This window comes from Ornithorhynchus anatinus, chromosome 6 (genome assembly GCF_004115215.2).
Source record: "Ornithorhynchus anatinus isolate Pmale09 chromosome 6, mOrnAna1.pri.v4, whole genome shotgun sequence".
Lineage (NCBI taxonomy): Eukaryota > Metazoa > Chordata > Mammalia > Monotremata > Ornithorhynchidae > Ornithorhynchus > Ornithorhynchus anatinus.
In genome coordinates this window covers 8,111,488-8,131,066 of record NC_041733.1, presented here as the reverse complement: position 1 = coordinate 8,131,066, position 19,579 = coordinate 8,111,488, and the positions used below count along the sequence as shown (strand labels likewise).

The 19,579-nt window shown below is 42.1% G+C and overlaps 1 long non-coding RNA gene across 1 annotated transcript in view; it reads left to right on the top strand.

Annotated features, from left to right (window-relative positions):
• The window catches only part of LOC114812781, a 165,505-nt gene extending 146,225 nt beyond the window's left edge, over nt 1-19,280 (top strand). Inside the window, exon 3 of the long non-coding RNA XR_005660149.1 lies at nt 19,192-19,280. This is a non-coding gene — a long non-coding RNA (uncharacterized LOC114812781). The remainder of the gene's footprint in view (nt 1-19,191) is intronic.
• The last annotated feature ends 299 nt before the right edge of the window (nt 19,281-19,579 follow it).

The window sequence follows — 19,579 nt, the reverse complement described above, 5'->3', positions numbered from 1 at the left end:
CACGCTTAGCACAGTAATTAGCATGGAGTGAGCCTTTAACAAGCTCCACAATTACTATCAGTAGAAGAAATGGCTGGATTAAATGCGTTTGGTAAAGTGTTTCAGCCATATGTTTGTAATTTATTATTACTATGGTATTAATAACTCTTCATTATATGTGAATATACGTAGTGTGTGAGACATTCTCAGAATATAAAAGACACATTGGACTCCCTCAAGCCAGACAGTAGATCACATCACGTTGATGGTGAGGAACTTCATTTTAGTTTTGATTTTAGCTTTCTGGAATAATAGTTTACTTTCTCTCCTTCTCTCTCTCCCTTCCCCCCATCTCTCTCTCACCCCACTCTCCCTCTCTCTCTTTCCCCCCATTTCTTTTTTTTTTTCTTTACCCTTATTTGGCTAGGGTTAGTGCAGCCTAGTCTCCAATCTTGCAGTATTCTTGATGCACATAATGTATATTCCATTTTAACAGATTTTATAGCCCCCGTTTTTTATTAATGCATTCTGAATATGCTGACTTATTGTGAATAACTAATAAAGGATGGTAGTAAAAGTAGTCATAACATGCGACCACCTTCTTCTTTTTTTATCTTCTTTTGTGAACTTAGATGCTGCTCAGAAATGCAATTAAAACAAAACAAATTCACCGAGAAAACATTTAGGACTACGGCAACAGACACTTCAACTCCCCCTGGTTCCGTCAATAATTGAACAATGTTTTCAGAGCTTATTTCTTAAACAACTTCCTTCTTCATAATTATCTAATATCAATGATTAAAAATCACCGGCACATCTGGAGGGTAGACATTTCATTAGTATCTGGTAACGTTTTAAAAGAATCCTTTTCCTTTCATATTGAGCGATCCACATGGTTTAAATAAGGGATATTTTAGGATGAAAATACTCTTGATGTCCACTTCGAATCCCTGGCAGAATGAAGGTATCATGGGCAAGGTTTCTCTTCTGACCATTTAAATCATGCACAGCACTGGATAAGAAGAAATGGTATGTGAACATTTAGGTGCCAGGAAAGAAATCCACGGGAGGTTGTTTCTGTGCTGTTTAAAGCTTTATAACTCAGTAATTGGTGGTGTCTGAAAGGAGCAGACAGGGCTTTTGAATGGGATTTTCCTGTAGAAAATTCCACTTTCTAAATCTCCAACTGAGCAAGTCTAATGTTAGGATCCAGCCTAATGTGACTAGGGATTTCTCTGTTCTATCTTCACTTTTTGACTTCCCTTACTCTGAAGGTGTGCCACAGGAATAGTGAAAAATGATCAGCTGATCAGGGTTGTCTGAAAATATGAAAATGATGCAGATTTAGGGCATCATTATTTTTGAGAATAAAAGAAGAATTCAAAAAGGAGAAGTCACTTTACCTTAACAGAAATAACCTTTGGGAAAAAAAAGGAGACTTCTCTAACCCTCATGTTCAAGGTTTTAATATCAATTGGTTGTCCGGCAATGTAGTAAAATTTATACAAATCTAATTTTGCACCTAATCATGTAGGATCTGTTTAAGGAATGGCCTCCAATTTATACTTAATGAAATACCTTATTTTGACAGGAGAGTTTTGGTTCACTAGAAATTATAGAGTACAAATCTCATTATTTCCTTTGTATTTGGGAAAAGAATGCTTATGCAAAATACAATCTCCTAATCTTAGCACTTCTCTGTCTCAGAAAACTTCATATTTCTCCAACTCCCACATGAATAATTCATATTAAAATTAAGCAGGTTAGTTCTCTTACAGTAGAAAGAGGAGCCGGTTGCTGATGACCCTAACTGGATTTTCACAACTACCCTGAAAGTGTTATCTTGATTTTTGTATTGACTAATTATAATTTGAACATGTTTTGGCACTGACATTTATTTTGGGATCTGATCGTGGTTGTGGGCCACTGAAAACTTGTTCTTTTCCTTCTTTCCTTTTCAATTGTACCCTTAGCGCTAAATGACTTGAGTGTTTGCAGAAGCTAAAATTCTGCCAGGGAAATTTCAAGAGATATCTCGTAGGCAAATCGGTACGAGAGGCTAGAATCAGCACTGGCTTTAAAGAGCATGCAAGCATTTATTCATTAATATGCATGCTAAACAGTCCAAGCTGGTTGCTTGGGAACCAGAGGAGAGGAAGTCAGAGAAACACAAAGCTCCAAATGACTAAGTGTGCCAACTTGAACTTTAAAATGATGAGAAAAATGTTGTGACTGAATCACCTGCCACAATTTAGTGTTTGGAAATCCACTATTTTTTTAAATAGCTCCATTTTAGAGCTCCATCATTTTAACAGTCCCTTGTTCACCTTCAGCCTTGGCTACAGGTCACCATTTCATGGCAAAACATTACGATTCACTGGGGTATCTTTGGAGAAGCTTCCTCATTTGATATTTACCAGTGTTTTCTCAGAAATTGCCTCTTTCTGAATGGGGCACTTGAGATTGAAGTTGACTGTAACTTTTTAATGGAGCTTCCAACCCCGTGAATCTGCGCTGGAATGAATCAGTCGATCAGGAGTATTTATTTAGCACTTACTGTGTGCACAGCACTGTACTGACTCCTTTAGAGAGTGCAGTAATAATAATAATGTTGGTATGTACAGAGCACTGTTCTAAGCGCTAGGGTAGTTACAGGGTAATCAGGTTGTCCCATGTGAGGCTCACAGTTAATCCTCATTTTACAGATGAGGTAATAGAGGTACAGAGAAGTTAAGTGGCTTGCCTACAGTCACATAGCTGCAAGTGGCAGAGCCAGTATTCAAACCCATGACCTCTGACTCCCAAGCCCAGGCTCTTTCCACTGAGCCATGTTGCTTCTCAGGTACAGACCTGAACCCTACCATGAAGGAGCTGGAAGGAGTCAGAGGTGGGGACTTACTTACCCTGTAAGCAGTTTACTATGTGGCAGGCACTGTAGCTAGTTTTGGGGGGGGCACAAGTAAATCAAGTTGTACATAGTCCCTCTTCATGGGGGGCTCACAATCTCAACCCCCATTTTAAAATGAAGTAACTGAGGAACAGAGAAGTGAAGTGACTTGCCCAAGGTCACACAGCAGACAAGTGGCAGAGCTGGGATTAGAACCTGAGACCTTCTGATTCGGAGGCCTGCGTTCCATCCACTAGGGCCGTGCTGCTGTGGTCTATGGTCACATCTCTTCCGCTGTGACCACGTTTGGAGTCATGTCTGATGGCAGGAGCCGCTTCTGGCTCTTCAGGATGTAGCCTCTCTAACCATCCCCCTGGCCCTGATTACCTTCCCTCATTCCTTCTTAACTTTATCATAGGTCGTGGGTTCTAATCCTGGCTCTGCCACTCTCCAGCTGTGTGACTTTGGGCAAGTCACTTAACTTCTCTGGGCCTCAGTTACCTCATCTGGAAAATAAGGGTTAAGACTGTGAGCCCCACGTGGGACAACCTGATTACCTTGTATCAAGCCCAGTACTTAGAACAGTATTTTGCACATACTAAGCACTTAACAAATACCGTCATTATTAAGACAGACATCAAAACAAGTGAACAGGCATTAATATAAATAAATACAATTATAGATGGATCCAAATCAAAACAAGTAAACAGGCATTAATATAAATTAATGGAACTATAGACATGTACATAGATACACAGATGCTGTGTATCTTTGAGGGGGGAAAGGAGGTAGAGTGAAGGGAGTGAGTCAGGGCGACGCAGAGGCGGGGATTGCTGAGGAGAAAGGGGGCTTAGTCAGGGAAGGCCTCTTGGAGGAGGTGAGCCTTCAGTAGGGCTTTAAAGGGGGGAAGTGTGATTGGCAGATGTGAGGAGGGAGGGTGTTCCAGGTCAGAGATAAGATGTGGGCCAGGGGTCGATGGCGGAACAGGCGAGAATGAGGCCCAGTGAGGAGGTGAGCGGCAGAGGAGCAGAGTCTGTGGGCTGGGATGTAGAAGGAGAGAAGGGAGGTGAGGTAAGAAGGGGTAAGAGGATGGAGAGCTTTGAAGCCAATAGTGAGGAGTTTTTGCTTGACACGGAGGTTGATAGGCAACCACTGGAGATTTTTGAGGAGGGGGTGACATGCCCGGAATGTTTCAAGTTGAACTTTTTCCTGAGGATTGGCCAGATGCATAGTTTCACAATCATATTTGAGTTATACCCGCAAAACAGCTGCAGGTTACTAATATATTGTAACCTCGTCGTGGGCAGGGCACGTGTCTACCCACTCTGTTCAATTGTATCCTCCCAAGGGCTTCGTACGGTGCTCAGCACACAGTAAGCACTCAGTAAATGATTCATTCGTTCCTTCAATAATATTTATTGAGCCCTTACTATGTGCAGAGCACTGTACTTAGCATTTGGAATGTACAGTTCAGCAACAGATAGAGACAATTCCTGTCCAATGACGGGCTCACAGACTGATTGATGTTATTTGGGAAATTTAAGTGTTTAATATATTATTATGTGGAATGAAAAGAAATCCAATTAGTGATTGAAGTTCTTCATTATTATTTTGGAGATATAGTGTTATTGAGTGGAACTTCCCTGGGAGCAGTGACACTGCTCTTAGAGAAGAGCTTGATCTCCGGAGAGGCCTGGGAGTCAGTGGACCTGGGTTCTAATCCTGATTCTGCCACTTACCTGCTGTGTGACTTTGGGCCTAGTCACTTAACATCTCCGTACCTCAGTCACCTCATCTGTAAAATGGGGGTTAAATGCCAAATCTCTTTCTCCTCTGGACTGTGAACCCTACATGGAACAGATACTGTGTTTGACCCGATTACCTTTTATCTATCCCAGCATTTAATATCGTGTTTATCACATCATAACTGCCTAGCAAACACCAGAATTATTACTAAAATAGAGAAGAAAAAGGAGACAGATGAAAGACATAATAATGAGTAGAAATAAAATAATTGTGGTCTTTGTTAACTGGTTACTATATGCTAAGCACAGTTCTAAGTGGTGGGGTAGATACAAGCAAATGGGGTTGAACACAGTCCCTACCCTAAAAGGGGCTAAGCTTCTTAATCGCCATTTTACAGATGAGGGAACTGAGGCAGAGAGCAGTGAAGTGACTTTCCCAAGGTCACGCAACAGACAAGTGGCAGAGACAGGATCCAAACTCAAGTCCTTCTGACACCCAGACTCATGCTCTATCCACTAGACCACACTGCTCCTCGTGGACACAGGACACCAATGCCAAGAAACATAAAGCAAGATGCAAGAATGGCGGCACACAGAATACAGATAGAGAGACTCCAGGGCATGTACACAGACACTGATGAGAGAAAGACATCATCCCACACAAACAACTTCTCCCACACCCCCACAGTCACACACAGGCACACACCCCCAGATGACAATGACAACAGCAGTACGGTCACGAGAGAGCCAGAAGGAAATGTTCCATCCTCCATCTGCTGAGCATTTCCTCTGGCTTTGGCCCTAAGGGTAGAAAGCGGGCCTGCAGGCCCGGGTTTCTGCTCCGGGCAGGGACCCTCCTCACTCTGCGAAGCCCAGTCCGCAAAGGCTGATTAGCCCTCTGAGCCTGGAATGGGATCCAGGGGCCGGTTGGGCTGCCAGAGGCCAAAAACACGTGCGGAGACTCTCATCATCTTCCTGCTTCCCAGATGTGGCCAGCTGTTCTGTGGACCACACAGGACTCACAAGGGAGCCGTAATCATTACGGTAATGATAACTGAGGGACGTGTTAAAGTGCTTACTCTGTGCCAAGCATGGTACTAAGCCCTGAGGTAGAAGATAGAAGATGATCGTGTGAGACATGGCTGAGAGAGTGACAAGCCTGAAGTAGCAGCTGACAGAAGGGATGGCTGGTTATTTCCTTTAATAGGAACTCTCTCTCTCACGTGGCAAAACCGTGGACCATAAGGGACATCTCTTTCTTTAAACTTGACTACTGAGAATACCGCAGTGTTTCCATCTTTTTGGTTCATCCATGAGCCAGCTCTGTGTCATTGTGCAACTTCTCCTTCTTGGCAGAACCGTCTGCGACCTTCCACCGAAATGAGTTTGTAAACCCACTTTTTAAAGCTCTCAATCAATCAATCATATTTATTGAGGGCTTACTGTGTGCAGAGCGTTGTTCTAAGTGCTTGGGAGAGTACAATATAGCAGAGCAGAACTCTTAAGAATTATTAGTTTCCCTGTTTTACCATGAAGAGAAAGCTGGCCTGGGTCAGTGGTGTCTTGGAGAAGCAGCGTGGCTCAGTGGAAAGAGCACGGGCTTTGGAGTCAGGGCTCATGAGTTCGAATCCCAGCTCTGCCACTTGTCGCCTGTGAGACTGTGGGCAAGTCACTTAACTTCTCTGTGCCTCAGTTCCCTCATCTGTAAAATGGGGATTAAGACTGTGAGCCCCACGTGGGACAACCTGATTCCCCTATGTCTACCCCAGCGCTTAGAACAGTGCTCGGCACATAGTAAGCGCTTAACAAATACCAACATTATTAATATTATTTATATAAGCTTTGGCAAACACCAGTTGAAGCAGGGAGTCTTCATGGAAAGGGCTTGGGTCTGGAGTCAGAGGACCTGGGTTCTAATGCTGCCTCAGCCAATAACCTGCTGTGAGAACTTGGGAAAGTTAATTTTCTGTGCCTCAGTTACCTCCCATGTAAAATGGGGATTAAGATTGTGAATCCCATTGAGAACATGGGCTATGTCTAATCTGATTATTTTGTAATATATCCTAGCACTCAATAGTGCCTGACACATAGAAAGCACTTGACAAATATCATTAAAACAAAAACAAACTGAGCAGTGAACGATCATGAAAGAACGATGATTGAGAAGCAGTGTGGCCTAACGGATAGAACCCTGGCCTGGGAGTGGGAAGGATGTAAATTCTGATTCCAGCTCTGCCACCCATCTGCTGTGGATCTGGGGCAAGTCATTTAACTACTCTGTGCCTTATCTAAAAATGAAGATTAAGATTGTAAGCCCTATGAGGGACAGGGATTGTGTCCAGACTGATTAGCTTGCATTATCTACTCTAATACAGTGCCTGGCACATAATAAATTCTTAACAAATATTGTTTTTCAAAAAAAAAAATGGAGTCTCCTTAGATAATTCTGAATGAGGCTGGATCTGGCCATTCTTGGTGGGTTTTGCAGATTTAGTAATCAGTGCAGTATTTAACCAGTGAAACGTGACCCATTGACTCCAGCAGGAGATGGGTCAATCAATCAATCAATCAATCAATCCATCATTGGTATTTATTGAGCACTTACTGAGTGCTGAGCCCTGTACTAGGCTGTTGAAGGATAACAGTGCAGTAGAGTTCCCTGCCCACAAAGAGCTTAAAGTCTAGAGGGGGAGATGAACGTAAAATACATCACTGACAGAAGAATGGGAAAGTTTAAGAATATGTACTTAAGTTCTTCGGAGTTCGGGGTCGGGTGATTCTCAGACTCACAGGAGGAACAGATCCGAATGCCATAGGGAGGGCAAAAGAAATTAGCCATTAATATTTATTGGGTGCAGAGCACTACACTAAGCATTTGGGAGGATACGTGGATAAAATATCCCTACACTAGTGTAAATTTCACATATCACTGGGCAGCTATCCGTGATCAGGAATTCTATGATGGATCAGTGTCTTCCTGAACGTTATCTTTGGCTCTCACATTCCAGTGGATGAATCATTTGATATCTGATTAAGAGGCCAAGTTATTTAACATGATTCTAATGATTGCAAAAGGAAGGCAGGGCATCCTTATGCCAGGGAAGGACTGGTAGATTCCTTAAAGTCTTTTTGCCTGTCCTGCAACTCTGTCCTATTATGTCACCTCCAAAGACAAAATACGAAGGGCTGAGAGAGTGGAAGGGTCATGAAGGACAGAGAAGCAAGCAGACTCAGAAAGGGTGAAGAGCACTGTGGTCTAATGGAAAAATCACTGGTCTGGGAGCCAGAGGGCCTGGGTACTAATTCTGGCTCTGCCTCTTATCTGCTCTGTGACCTGGAGCAAGTTGCTTAACTTCACTGTGCCTCACCTCATTTGTAAAATGGGGATTAAGACCGTAATTCCTATATGGGACAGGGACTGTGTCCAACCTGATTATCTTGCATCTACCCCAGCACTTAGTACACTGGCTGGCACATAGTAAGCTCTGAAAAAATATCACGAAAAAGGGTTATGGCCTGAATCGTGTACATTCATTTGGAAGGAAATTACATTATTAATAGCCGGGGAAGATTTTCTTTCCCCCTACTATTTTCTAAGTTCAGGCTGCTCCTTGTTGCTGAATAGTCAACCCTCTGGATTAAAAGAAGAATTATTCTCACTTCCCTTTACCCACACTACAGCACTTATGTGTGTATGCCTATATCTAAAATTATTTTTATTTATACTGATGCCTGCTTATTTGTTTTGATGTCTGCCTCCCCCGCTGAAAACTATGTCTGTTGAGGGCAGGGATTGTCTCTCTTTATTGTATATTTAACCTGTACTTTCCAAGTGCTTAGTACAGTGCTCTGCACATAGTAAGTGCTCAATAAATATAATTGAATGAATGAATTCAGAAAAAAATTCCCGATAGGGAGAGATTCATTCATTCATTCATTCAAAAGTATTTATTGAGCGCTTACTATTTGCAGAGCACTATACTAAGCGCTTGGAATGTACAAGTCGGCAACAGATAGAGACAGTCCCTGCCATTTGACGGGCTTACAGTCTAATCGGGAGAGACAGGCAGACAAGAATAATGGCAATAAATAGAGTCAAGGGGAAGAACATCTCATAAAAACAATGGCAACTAAATAGAATCAGGGTGATGTACATCTCATTAAACAAAATAAACAAAATAAATAGGGTGATAAAGACATATACAGTTGAGCGGACGAGTACAGTGCTGAGGGGGTGGGACGGCAGAGGGGGAGGAGGAGAGGGAAAGGGGGGAGAAGAGGGTTTAGCTGCGGAGAGGTGAAGGGGGGGTAGAGGGAGCAGAGTGAGCAGAGAGAGCATGGGGACCATAGCTGGGGGTTGGTGGGGGTTATCTGGCAATCAGTAATATTTACTGAACACCTACTTTGTACTCTACTAGGTAATAATTACTACATGCTAAGCACTGTATTAAACACTGGGCTAGAGTCAAGAAATCAGGTGAGACACAGTACCTGTCCCACATAGGCCTCTCATTCTATCAGTGATATTTACTGAACACTTAACTGTGGGCAGGACACCATATTAAGTAAGCACTTGAGGAAGCACAATACAGAAAGTATTTTGGATTCCTGCCTTCAGAGAGTTTATTATCATTACTATTATCGTTGTATTTGTTAAGAGCTGACTATATCAAGCACTATTCTCAGCACTAAACTACTTAGATTATGAGCCCCATATGGGACAGGGATTGGGTCCAACCTGCTTAATTTGTATATAACCAAGTGCTTAAAATAATGCTTGACTTAGAGTAATGGCTTAACAAATATAATAATAATAATAAGCTTGTGACCTAGGAGTTAATCTTTCTACTTGCCTCGAAGAAAATATAATTAATGTCTCCTCGAGCCTGGTGGGAGAAACAGAGAGCCCACTGAGTCTGTAAATATTTGGTAGAAACAGCCTTCTCTGACTGGAAAATGCTTCTCAAATGGCAGCTGGTTAGAGGAGGAATCTGACCACAGATCTCTGGAGGACATTGTAGGCCAACTTTCTGTCTGCATAAGCTGTGGAAGCACAGTATGCTAAAAAGCCTCTTGATCTTTCTCTCTCCAGACCCAGATTTGTGAACAAAATTCTTGCCTGGAGAAACTTCTTCATCCTCCTCCCCCCTCCATTCCCCAACTCCATTTTGGAATCAACTCCTCTGTTTTGGAATGATTACAACTTCCAGGTCTGCTTGCTTGCTTGATTGTTCCTGATGGCATTAAGGAATAAAAGGAAAAACCTTCTGTACACCGCCTGCTTTGACTAAAGTCCAAACAGATAGCAGGCATTCAGCTCAATTCTTCCCATCTGGCTAAAGTGCATGGGGCATGTAGTTTGGTCTGCCAGATATGATTCTTCCTTTGAAAGGGTTGAAGGTCAACTTTCACAGATGAGGCACAGGCAGAGTGGTTGACTGCTGAGAAGGATTTTTACAATAAACAGTAGAATGAAAAATTACTGTATTTAAACTTCTTTATTGACTTCATCGGACCTAATATTAGGTTCCAAATTTGAAAATGTATTGCTAGTAAATGTTTTCCTACTTCGACAGTAGTTATATTAAGCCACGTTAGCAATCCCAATATTCTGCTCTTTGCATTCGTATATTTCTACAGACCCACCGTCAGCCATTGCTGAAAAGCAACGTGGCTCAGTGGAAAGAGCCCGGGCTCGGGAAACAGAGGTCATGGGTTCTAATTCGGGCTCTGCCACTTGTCAGCTGTGTGACTTTGGGCAAGTCACTTAACTTTTCTGTGCCTCAGTTCCCTCATGTGTAAAATGGGGATGAAGACTGTGAGCTCTACGTGGCACAACCTGACTACCTTGTATCTACCCCAGCGCTTAGCAGTGCTTGGCATATAATGAGCGCTTAACAAATACCAACATTATTATTATAATTCTTATTGCTGTGACAGTTTTTCCAGGACCATTTTTACAGTTAGAAACATTTCCAACGTAGGAGTACTTGGTTTAGGCCTTAAATCACCTCTATTAGTTTCACAGCTGAAAAATCATACTACACTGGATTTGGCAAGGGAGAGAGACACTGCTTCCATTACTCCTCCGTTCCCTTTTCCCTTTCTTCCTCTTTGTCTTCGTCACCTTCCTTCTCCTCCTCTTCTTTCTTGTCCTCGTCTTCCTCCTCCTGTTAATAATAATTCTGGTATTTGTTAAGTTCTTGCTCTGTGCCAAGCACTGTAATAAGCACTGGGGTAAATACAAGAGTATCAGATCAGATACGAACCCTGTCCCACTTGAGATTCACAGCCTAAGTAGAAGCAACATGGACTAGTGGAAAATGCATAGGCCTGGGATGCAGAGAACTTGAGTTTTAATCCTGCTTCACCACTTTTCTGCTATGTAACCTTGGGCAAATCAGTGAACTTCTCTATACCTCAGTTAACTTATGTGTAAAATACGAGCTCCATGTGGGTCATGAACTGAATCCAACTTTAGTATTTTGTATCTACTCCAGAACTTAGTACAGCACATAGTAAGTACATAAAATATGCCAATAAAAGAAGGGAGAACAAGTATAGAATCCCCATTGTACAGATGAAGAAACTGAGGCATAGTTGGTCCTTTTCCTCTTTCTTCTCTTCATCCTCTTCTTCCCTCTCCCCCATTTTCCTCTCATCCCATTGCCCCTCCTCCCTTGTTCTTCCCTCTTTTCCTTCCCTTCTCTCTCTCTCTTCTCCCCACTCTTCTTCCAGGCTTTTTTCCTCCTTCCCTTCCTCTTCTTCCTTTTCTTTTCATACTCTTCCTCTTCTTCAGCTCAGTGGCCCATCAACTTCTGCCTCTTCCTCTGGGAATTAGGTCTGCTGCTTGAGGCAGAGCAGGGGAGGACACAAACCTAGGCTCCTCCCTTCTGGCTGGATTTACTCTGAACAAAGGAGGAAGGTGGCAAAAAGCAAAACAGCAATAATGTCCTCAGGGATCTATCAATCAATCAATCAAATGATTACATTTATTGAGACTTTATGTTTGAAGAGCACTATACTAAGTGATTGGGAGGGGGCAATATAACAGAGCAGGTAGATATGCTCCCTGCCCACAAGGAGTTTACAAACTAGAGGAGGAGGCAGACACTAAAATTAATTATGGTTTTGTACATTTTTTTAATTATTGGGGGGAAGAGAGAGGGTAGGTTTATGAAATTCTCAGACAGTAGATACTTAGTAAATGCTACTGAATCTCTGAATAAGTCCCAAGCCCCATTAGAGTCATTAGTTTTCCAGTTTACATCGATGGCAGACTGCTTGTCAAGAAATTTGGACAGCCTTTGGGGGAAGAGATGAGTGGCTACAGAGAAGTAAGAAAACTGACGCTGTAGAAGCAGCGAGAAGCAGCTGCTTAGAGCAGCTTAGAGAAGCAGCGTGGCTCAGTGGAAAGAGCACGGGCTTTGGAGTCAGAGGTCATGAGTTTAAATCCCAGCTCTGCCACTTGTCAGCTGTGTGACTGTGAGCAAGTCACTTAACTTCTCTGTGCCTCAGTTACCTCATCTGTAAAATGGAGATTAAGACTGTGAGCCCCACGTGGGACATCCTGATTCCCCTGTGTCTACCCCAGCGCTTAGAACAGTGCTCGGCACATAGTGAGCGCTTAACAAATACCAACATTATTATTATTATTATTAGAACTACTTTTCCCAAAAAGCAAAAGAAAACCTATGAGCCCCCCTTCCCTTCCAGCCCAGTATTCCTGAATAATGACCTTTAAAAAGTCAGAGGATGAGACCACTTGCTCTTTTATTTACATCCTCTTTAGTGTGTATGTGTGTGTATGTGTATAATTCTTTATATAATATAATATATATAGTAAGTTCTTTATAAAAATACGGTATTTATTAAGCACTTACTGTGGGTCAAGTACTATGTGCTGTGGTAGATAGAAATCAATCACATGGGGCTCAAAGTCTAAATAGGAGGAAGAATGGATACCGAGTCCCCGTTTTACAGTTGAGGAAACTGAGGCACAGAGAAGTTAAGTGACTTACCCAAGGTCACACAGCAGGCAATTGGCAGAGTCTGGATGAGAACTCAAGTCCTCTGACTTCCAATCCTGTGCTCTTTCCACCAGGTCATGTTACTTCTTTCTCAATATAGAGAGAGAGAGAGAGAGAGAGAGAGAGAGAGAGAGAGAGAGAGTTTGTATATATGTTGTCTGCTCAATATATTTAATTTGACCACTCACAATGTCAATATTTTTGTTTGTCTCTCATTGGAGAGCAGGGCAAAATCACTTTGGTATTCTCTACTTCCCAAATGCCTGGTAGAGAGACAATGAGCAGTAGAAAGATTACCTGAAGGAGGATGTTAAGGGAAAGGAAGATGAGAAGTAAGGGTCCTGATAACCAAAAATCCAGATCACCAGCCACTGGATAAAAGAGTGTTTGTTCTTTATGGAAAATATAAGAGAAACCCTGGGCTCCTATGAGTCTATTTATATATATATAGATGAGCTCTTAAAAAATGTCTATGAGAGAGAGAAGTGGGGGTCGGCGGGGAGAGAGAGAAATAAGTGAACCCTGGCAAAGAGAGCTGATGGCATTCCTCCTTCACAGAGAAATCTCAGAGGAAACTATTGGAAGCAATCCTCCCCATGCCCACCCCACGAGGTTACTCCCTAAAGGAATGCAGGGTATTTCTGTTGATTAAGATTCTCGGATTGATTTTGAATTTAATCAGCAAGAAATTGCAGGAAAGACAGTTTCCTGCCCTTTTCTGCAGAAAGGAAACAAGAGTAAAAATAGATCTAAAATGTACACTCTCCGGTCGGCGCAACTGTGAGGAACGTAGTGTTAGCTGAGCGTTCATTTTTGCCTTAAACTAAAACAAGACTCACAGGAGAAAATTAAAAATGAAATCACAATCATTTTGCTGAAATTCGACATTAACGTTTGGCGGCAGGCCATTACATGAAGGAAGTCAATAGTCCCGAATTTAATAATGCTAAATCCTGGTATGCTTGGAAACATTTAAGTGCAGATAATAACCCTGATTTTCTATTTAAAGTAATAGGTTGACAGGTAGTGGTGAGAGCAGGGAACCAAGTAAAAAATCAGGGTATTGGTGAATTTGTAGGTGGATAACAAAAGGCCAAGCTAATGAGGGAGGCGAAAGTGCAAAATGTTTTCCAGATCCAGTCCTTTCAGGTCATAACCTAGGATGTTTTCTCTGGTCCAGTTATGACTGTGATCATTACTAGCACTATTCACTATTGAACTAGTATTTTTGGCAATGAGAACTGCATCTGTTGAATGCTTATTTGGTTCGGGACATATGACTGAGCACAGGGGAAAGTTCCTTCAGTTCTCCTGTCATACTGGGGTTCTGTACCTGTGGAACAAAAGTACAGACTGAGTAGTGCCTGGGTTCAGTCTGAAGTTGGGGGGTGGTGCGTGAGGCAGGGAAATCAGTGAGGATGATGACAATGAGGAGTAGTCTTACTTTAATATGATCTGAGCTTGGTTGGGGAGGGAGGGGCCGACCTGGAAAATGTCACAAAGGAATGGCTGCGGGGAATCAGCCATTGATTGAATGTCACAACCAAAAGGATATGGGAGTATTATTATGGCAAATGGAGTTGTTCTCTGGAAAACTGGCCATTCTTTCCTGCCCCCCATCTACTTTATGTGGTGTCTAGGTGCAGACTGCTTTTGAGGTTTAATTAGTATTCATTAGAGAGATTGCAAGTCAGAGTTGGTGAGGTTGTGCTCCGCTCTTTCAGCAAAGTCACTCTGCTCAAGAGAGCTTGTGCTTCTTAGTAACAACCTCGCTAATTCACTAGATTGTGCTAGAAAAACCGGTGAAAAGACCTGCCGTGCTGCTGCCTAATTATCTCCGGTTGGAAGCATGAGGTTATGATAAAACAGTGAAAGCTCATGGAAAAGTAGGTAGGAAAATTGCTTGGAGAATTCAAGCTACACTGCCTCTCTGCCTGTTTGGTCATCAGTCTATCTGTTATTTCCTTCCTCTTTGGACTCATAAGCAGTGTTATTCTATCCCTCCTTCTCTACGTGTGAAGAATAAACACCAAATTGCACTGATCTGAGGGCTTTTCAAAGGGAGAAGGCAAATTTCACGAGCTTCTTCGTGAAAAAAAAAGAAGCCATTTTCTAGTATAAATTGACTTTCAGCTGTATGGATTTTTAGTCTTGAAACTAAACATCTTGAGTTCAGGGATCATGCTTTCTTACACTATTGAACTCTCCTGGGTGTTTAGTCCGGGTTCTGCACATAGTAGACACTCAATAATTGCCATAGATTGGATGTGGGAGCATTTTTCAGGGTCAAAGCTGAATATTAATTACTTCACTTCATGCCCTAATGGGAACATAACTCAGCAGGGGTGAGAGGGTGCTAAGGGTTCTGGGCAGCCACTATTACTATAATCAACTCCGCCACTCAGTTTCTCTTGAAGTCTCTTGACTGAGATTTGTCTGCCATTCCCCATGTTAGCTCTTGTGGACAGGGAACCTGTCTACCAACTCTATTATATTGTACTCCCCCAAGATTTTGGAAGGTGCTCTGCACACAGTAAGCATTCAGTAAGTACCATTGATCGACGGATTGATTTTCAAGAAGGTCGGCTTTGGCCAGATCCTGGGAGAAAATGTGATTTCTATTTCCACCTTTTCAGTTGTGGTTGGGTTTTTTCTCCCAGTAGAATAATAATAACGATTGTATTTGTTGAGCGCGTAAGCCCATCAATGGGCAGGGATTGTCTCTATCTGTTGCCAAATTGTACATTCCAAGCGCTTAGTACAGTGCTCTGCACATAGTAAGCGCTCAATAAATACTACTGAATGAATGAATGAATACTATGTGCCAAACACTGTAGTAAATGAGTTGTATTTCAGGAGCTTTCTTCAAGTGAACGAATCCCCCTGAAGGAAAGGAGAAATGAAGACATTATTCCAAATGAAGATTCAATACCCATTGATGATGAACAAAAATGGGGGAAAGACCAACTCTAAATAGGAGACCCATTCCTTCAGGTTTGAAGAGAAGCAGCATGGCTAGCACTGGCCTAGGAGTCAGAGAGATCTGGGTTCCGATCCCGGCTCTGCTTCTAGCCTGCTGTGCAACCTTGGGCAAGTAAATTCACTTCTCTGTGCCTCAGTTATCTTATATGTAAAATGGGGATTAAGATTGTGAGCCCCACATGTGATATGGATTGTGTCCAAACGCGATTTGCTTGTCTCCATCCCAACGCTTAGCACAGTTCCTGGCACATAGTAAGTGCTTAACAAGAACCATTATCATTATTATTATTATTATTATTATTATTAAGATTATTATCTTGCATTTTCCCCAGCATTTAGTAGAGTGCCTGGTACATAATGAAGGCTTAGCAATTACAAAAAATATAATAAGGAGAAGGGATGTGGTGATATTACTGATTTTGAGGATTTTATCAGCATGTGCAAGTGTTTACATGTCTTCCAAAATGTGGATTGGCAAGACCTGAAATGAAAGCAATTATCTCGATCCTGAGAATAGCATAACTGTTGTCATTTTTCCCAGTAGTAGTGAGTAAAAAATCATATTAATTACCATACTACAGGCAGATGGGTTACAGAATAGCAGGTCTATCATTTAGCCAAGAGTACAGAATGAAAACATTTCCACTGGAAATGGAAGAGTTATCAGATACTTCCAGAAGCAATCGGGTGGCCTGATTCCAGGTAGATCCAAGATCCAGTTAATGCATGCTGCCCAGCCTGGGTCTGGGTATGGAAATAATGATACTCTAATAATAATAATTGAGTTTATTTGTCACTTATTTTGTACCAAGCACTGTACTAAGTACCGGAGTAGATTCGAGATCATCGGATTGAAGGTAGCCTCTCTCCCACATAGATTTCCCAGTTGACGTAGGCGGGAGTAAGATTTAATCTCCATTTAACAGATGAGGAAACTGAGACAAAGAGTTGCTTAAGGTCACACAGCAGGCAAGAGGTTAGAGGTATAAAGGGATGGTGTGGCCACAAGTTCTAGTAGAAAAAAAGCATGGAACTGTGAGTCTGGTGATACAGACCTGGCTTTTGTCTGCTACCTGACTGCTGTGTGACCTTGTAGAAGGCTATGTAACCTCTCTGAACCTACTTCCCTGAGCTAAATATTGAGGAGATCTACCTGCTCTCATCGCTTCTTAGATTATGAGCCCCATGACATGGACTCAATCGATTAGGTTGTATTTATCGCAGTGGCTGGAACACAGTAAGTGCTTAATAATTGCATCGTTACTGCTACTTAGACAATAATAATGATAACTGTGGTATTCGTTAAGCACTAACAAATGGGGATTCTGTTAACCATTATCCAAAGGGCTAGGCAATATGTTTATTAAGATATGCACTGCATGCAAGTTGTAAGATCCTTGTGGGCAGGATGTGGATCTACCAACCTGGCGTATTGTACTCTCCTAAAATGAACTGCTCTACACAGAATAAATGCTCAATTAATACCACTGATTGATTGATAGCAGTAGATTACTAAATGCTGATTATCCTGGTGTTAGGAGGCAGTCTGGTTGCAAGGCCCCCCCCCTGAAGATTGGGGCCCATCTGTTCTGCCTCCAGGTTTTGGGAATCTCTCTGGACCCCTGAGGTTCTCACACCAGCAGCTGGAACTGGGCCCGGTAGTTTAAAAAACCAAGCCTGGGGCCTCAGGACACAGAAAAATCCTAAAAAAAATGAGAGTTTCTTCAGGCTCAGCTGTCAAAATCACTTCTGCCAATCTTCTTCTTGTCCAGAGGGGTTAAAGTAATTTCCTTGGCTGCTGGGATTAGCAGCATGGCCTAGTGGAAAGAGCACGTGCCTAGGAGTCAGAGGATCTAGGTTCTAATCCCAGCTCTGCCACTTGCTCGCTGTGTGACCTTGGGCAAGTCGCTTCACTTCTCTATGCCTCAGTTTCCTCAATTGTAAAATGAGGATTCAATACTTAGATTGAAAACCCCATGTGGAACAGAGACTGTGTCATAACTGTTTAATTTCTTTCTACTCCAGTGCTTCGAACATTGCTTAACACATAGTAAGCACTTAGCAAATGCCATTAAAAATAAGAAAGAGAAAGCCTGGAATGTCAATGTTTGACCCTGTGAGCTGTTGCAGCAGGTAGCTTTCTGTCCTCCAAATGCAAGCATGCCACATGGCTAAACCTTCTGACCTCCCTGTCCTGAAACTCAGGATGTGTTTTGTCTTACTTTTTTTAATGGTATTTACTAAGCACTTACTATGTGCCAGACACTGTACTAAGCACTGGGGTAGATAGATGTTAGATTGGACACAGGTCCTGTCCCTCATGGGGTTCACAGTCTTAATCCCAATTTTACAGATGAGATAACTGAGGCACAGAGAATTTAAGAGACCTGCCTCAGGTATAAAACTTTAAAGCTGGATGTAGTGATGTTTATTGTTGCCGGGATTGTACATTCCAAGGGCTTAGTACAGTGTTCTGCATATAGTAAGCGTTCAAGCGTTCTATTGAATGAATGAACGAATCTCAGAAGAGTTATCATTTTTTATTTCTTCTCTTTTAGTCCCTTCCTCCCTCTCAGCAATCAATCGATGATATTTACTGAGCACTGGAAGAGTACAAAACAATAAAGTTAGCAGAAACAATCTCTAAACTTTCCAAAATAATCAGAAAACACTTGGTTTGGATAATTGGATGTTTGTTATGATAAATCTTTTTTTATTGTAGTGATTTTTTTGACATACTTCTTACCCTGACTTTCCCTAATGAAGAGAGAAAAATTTCAAAATACCTTCTAATTACTGTAATTTTCTGCCACAAATGACAAAAGAAAGTGGTACAGGGTTGTATCCTATCTGCTTGTAGCGTATTTACCCCAGTGCTTGGCACATAGTAAATGCTTAGTGGATACTATAATTATTATCATAAAGGGTATCCACAAGTGTGCCCAAGTCTTCTATGATGTGGGTTTGGGTCACCTTTTAAAATTCCAGATCAAGAAGAAACTCATGTGGCAATTCTGGTTCCACTATCACGCTGTTTCTTCCAAAACTGTGTCTGCCATCAGACAAATGTTCCCTGATTCCTTAATCAATCAATGGCATTTATTGAGTGCTTACAATGTGCAAAGCACTATGTAAGTGCCTGGGCGAGTACAAAACAATACACTGGCAGACATGTTGCTTGCCCACAAAGAGTTTAATAACATGAAGACCAAAAGGCTTATTAAAAATAGGTATCACGGAGGAACAGAGCATAATAGCGTTACCAATATGCCAATCTACCATTCAATGAATCCAAAGTATGTACTGAATAGCTGCTGGGCATAAAGCCCTGTGCTAGGTGTTTGGGAGCGTACACTAGAGGTAATGTCTGCTAAATCATCCCAGAGAGATGGGAGGGAGGGAGAGGGAGATCCAGTACCTCGTTTCACTGCCCAATGCTCAGCCTGCTGATATCCACTGTGGGGCCTTAGATTAGGTGGCATTAATTAACCCAACATGAAAGAAGCACCTCTGTGAATAATGAACACCATTGGCGTGGAGGCTTTTAGGCTCTGTCCGGCTTTTTCAGGCCGATGTTTCAGGGGAGTCAGCTACCTGGATCATCCTGAAGATGGAAGCAACTGCATGTTTTGTTGACAGGAACTCCTGACTGCAAAATACATCCGTGGGTAAGTACTGATTCTGTACATTTTGAAACGTACCTCCAAGGCATACCAAAGGTGCAGAGCTAATCTTATGATTTATGGAGAGAGGCTCTATGGGTTAGCCTAAATCAACAGGGACTTTTCATCTAATTTGATATAATGAGAGTTAAGGAAATGTTCGTGCTTGTGTGAGACAGAGAGAGAAAAGGAGAGAGAATATTTGTATGTGTGTTTGTAAAAGAATAGGAGATGGCCTGGAGAAAAGTGCAGTGACACTGAAAATTTTTCTGGCAGGCACTGGATGAATTTTGA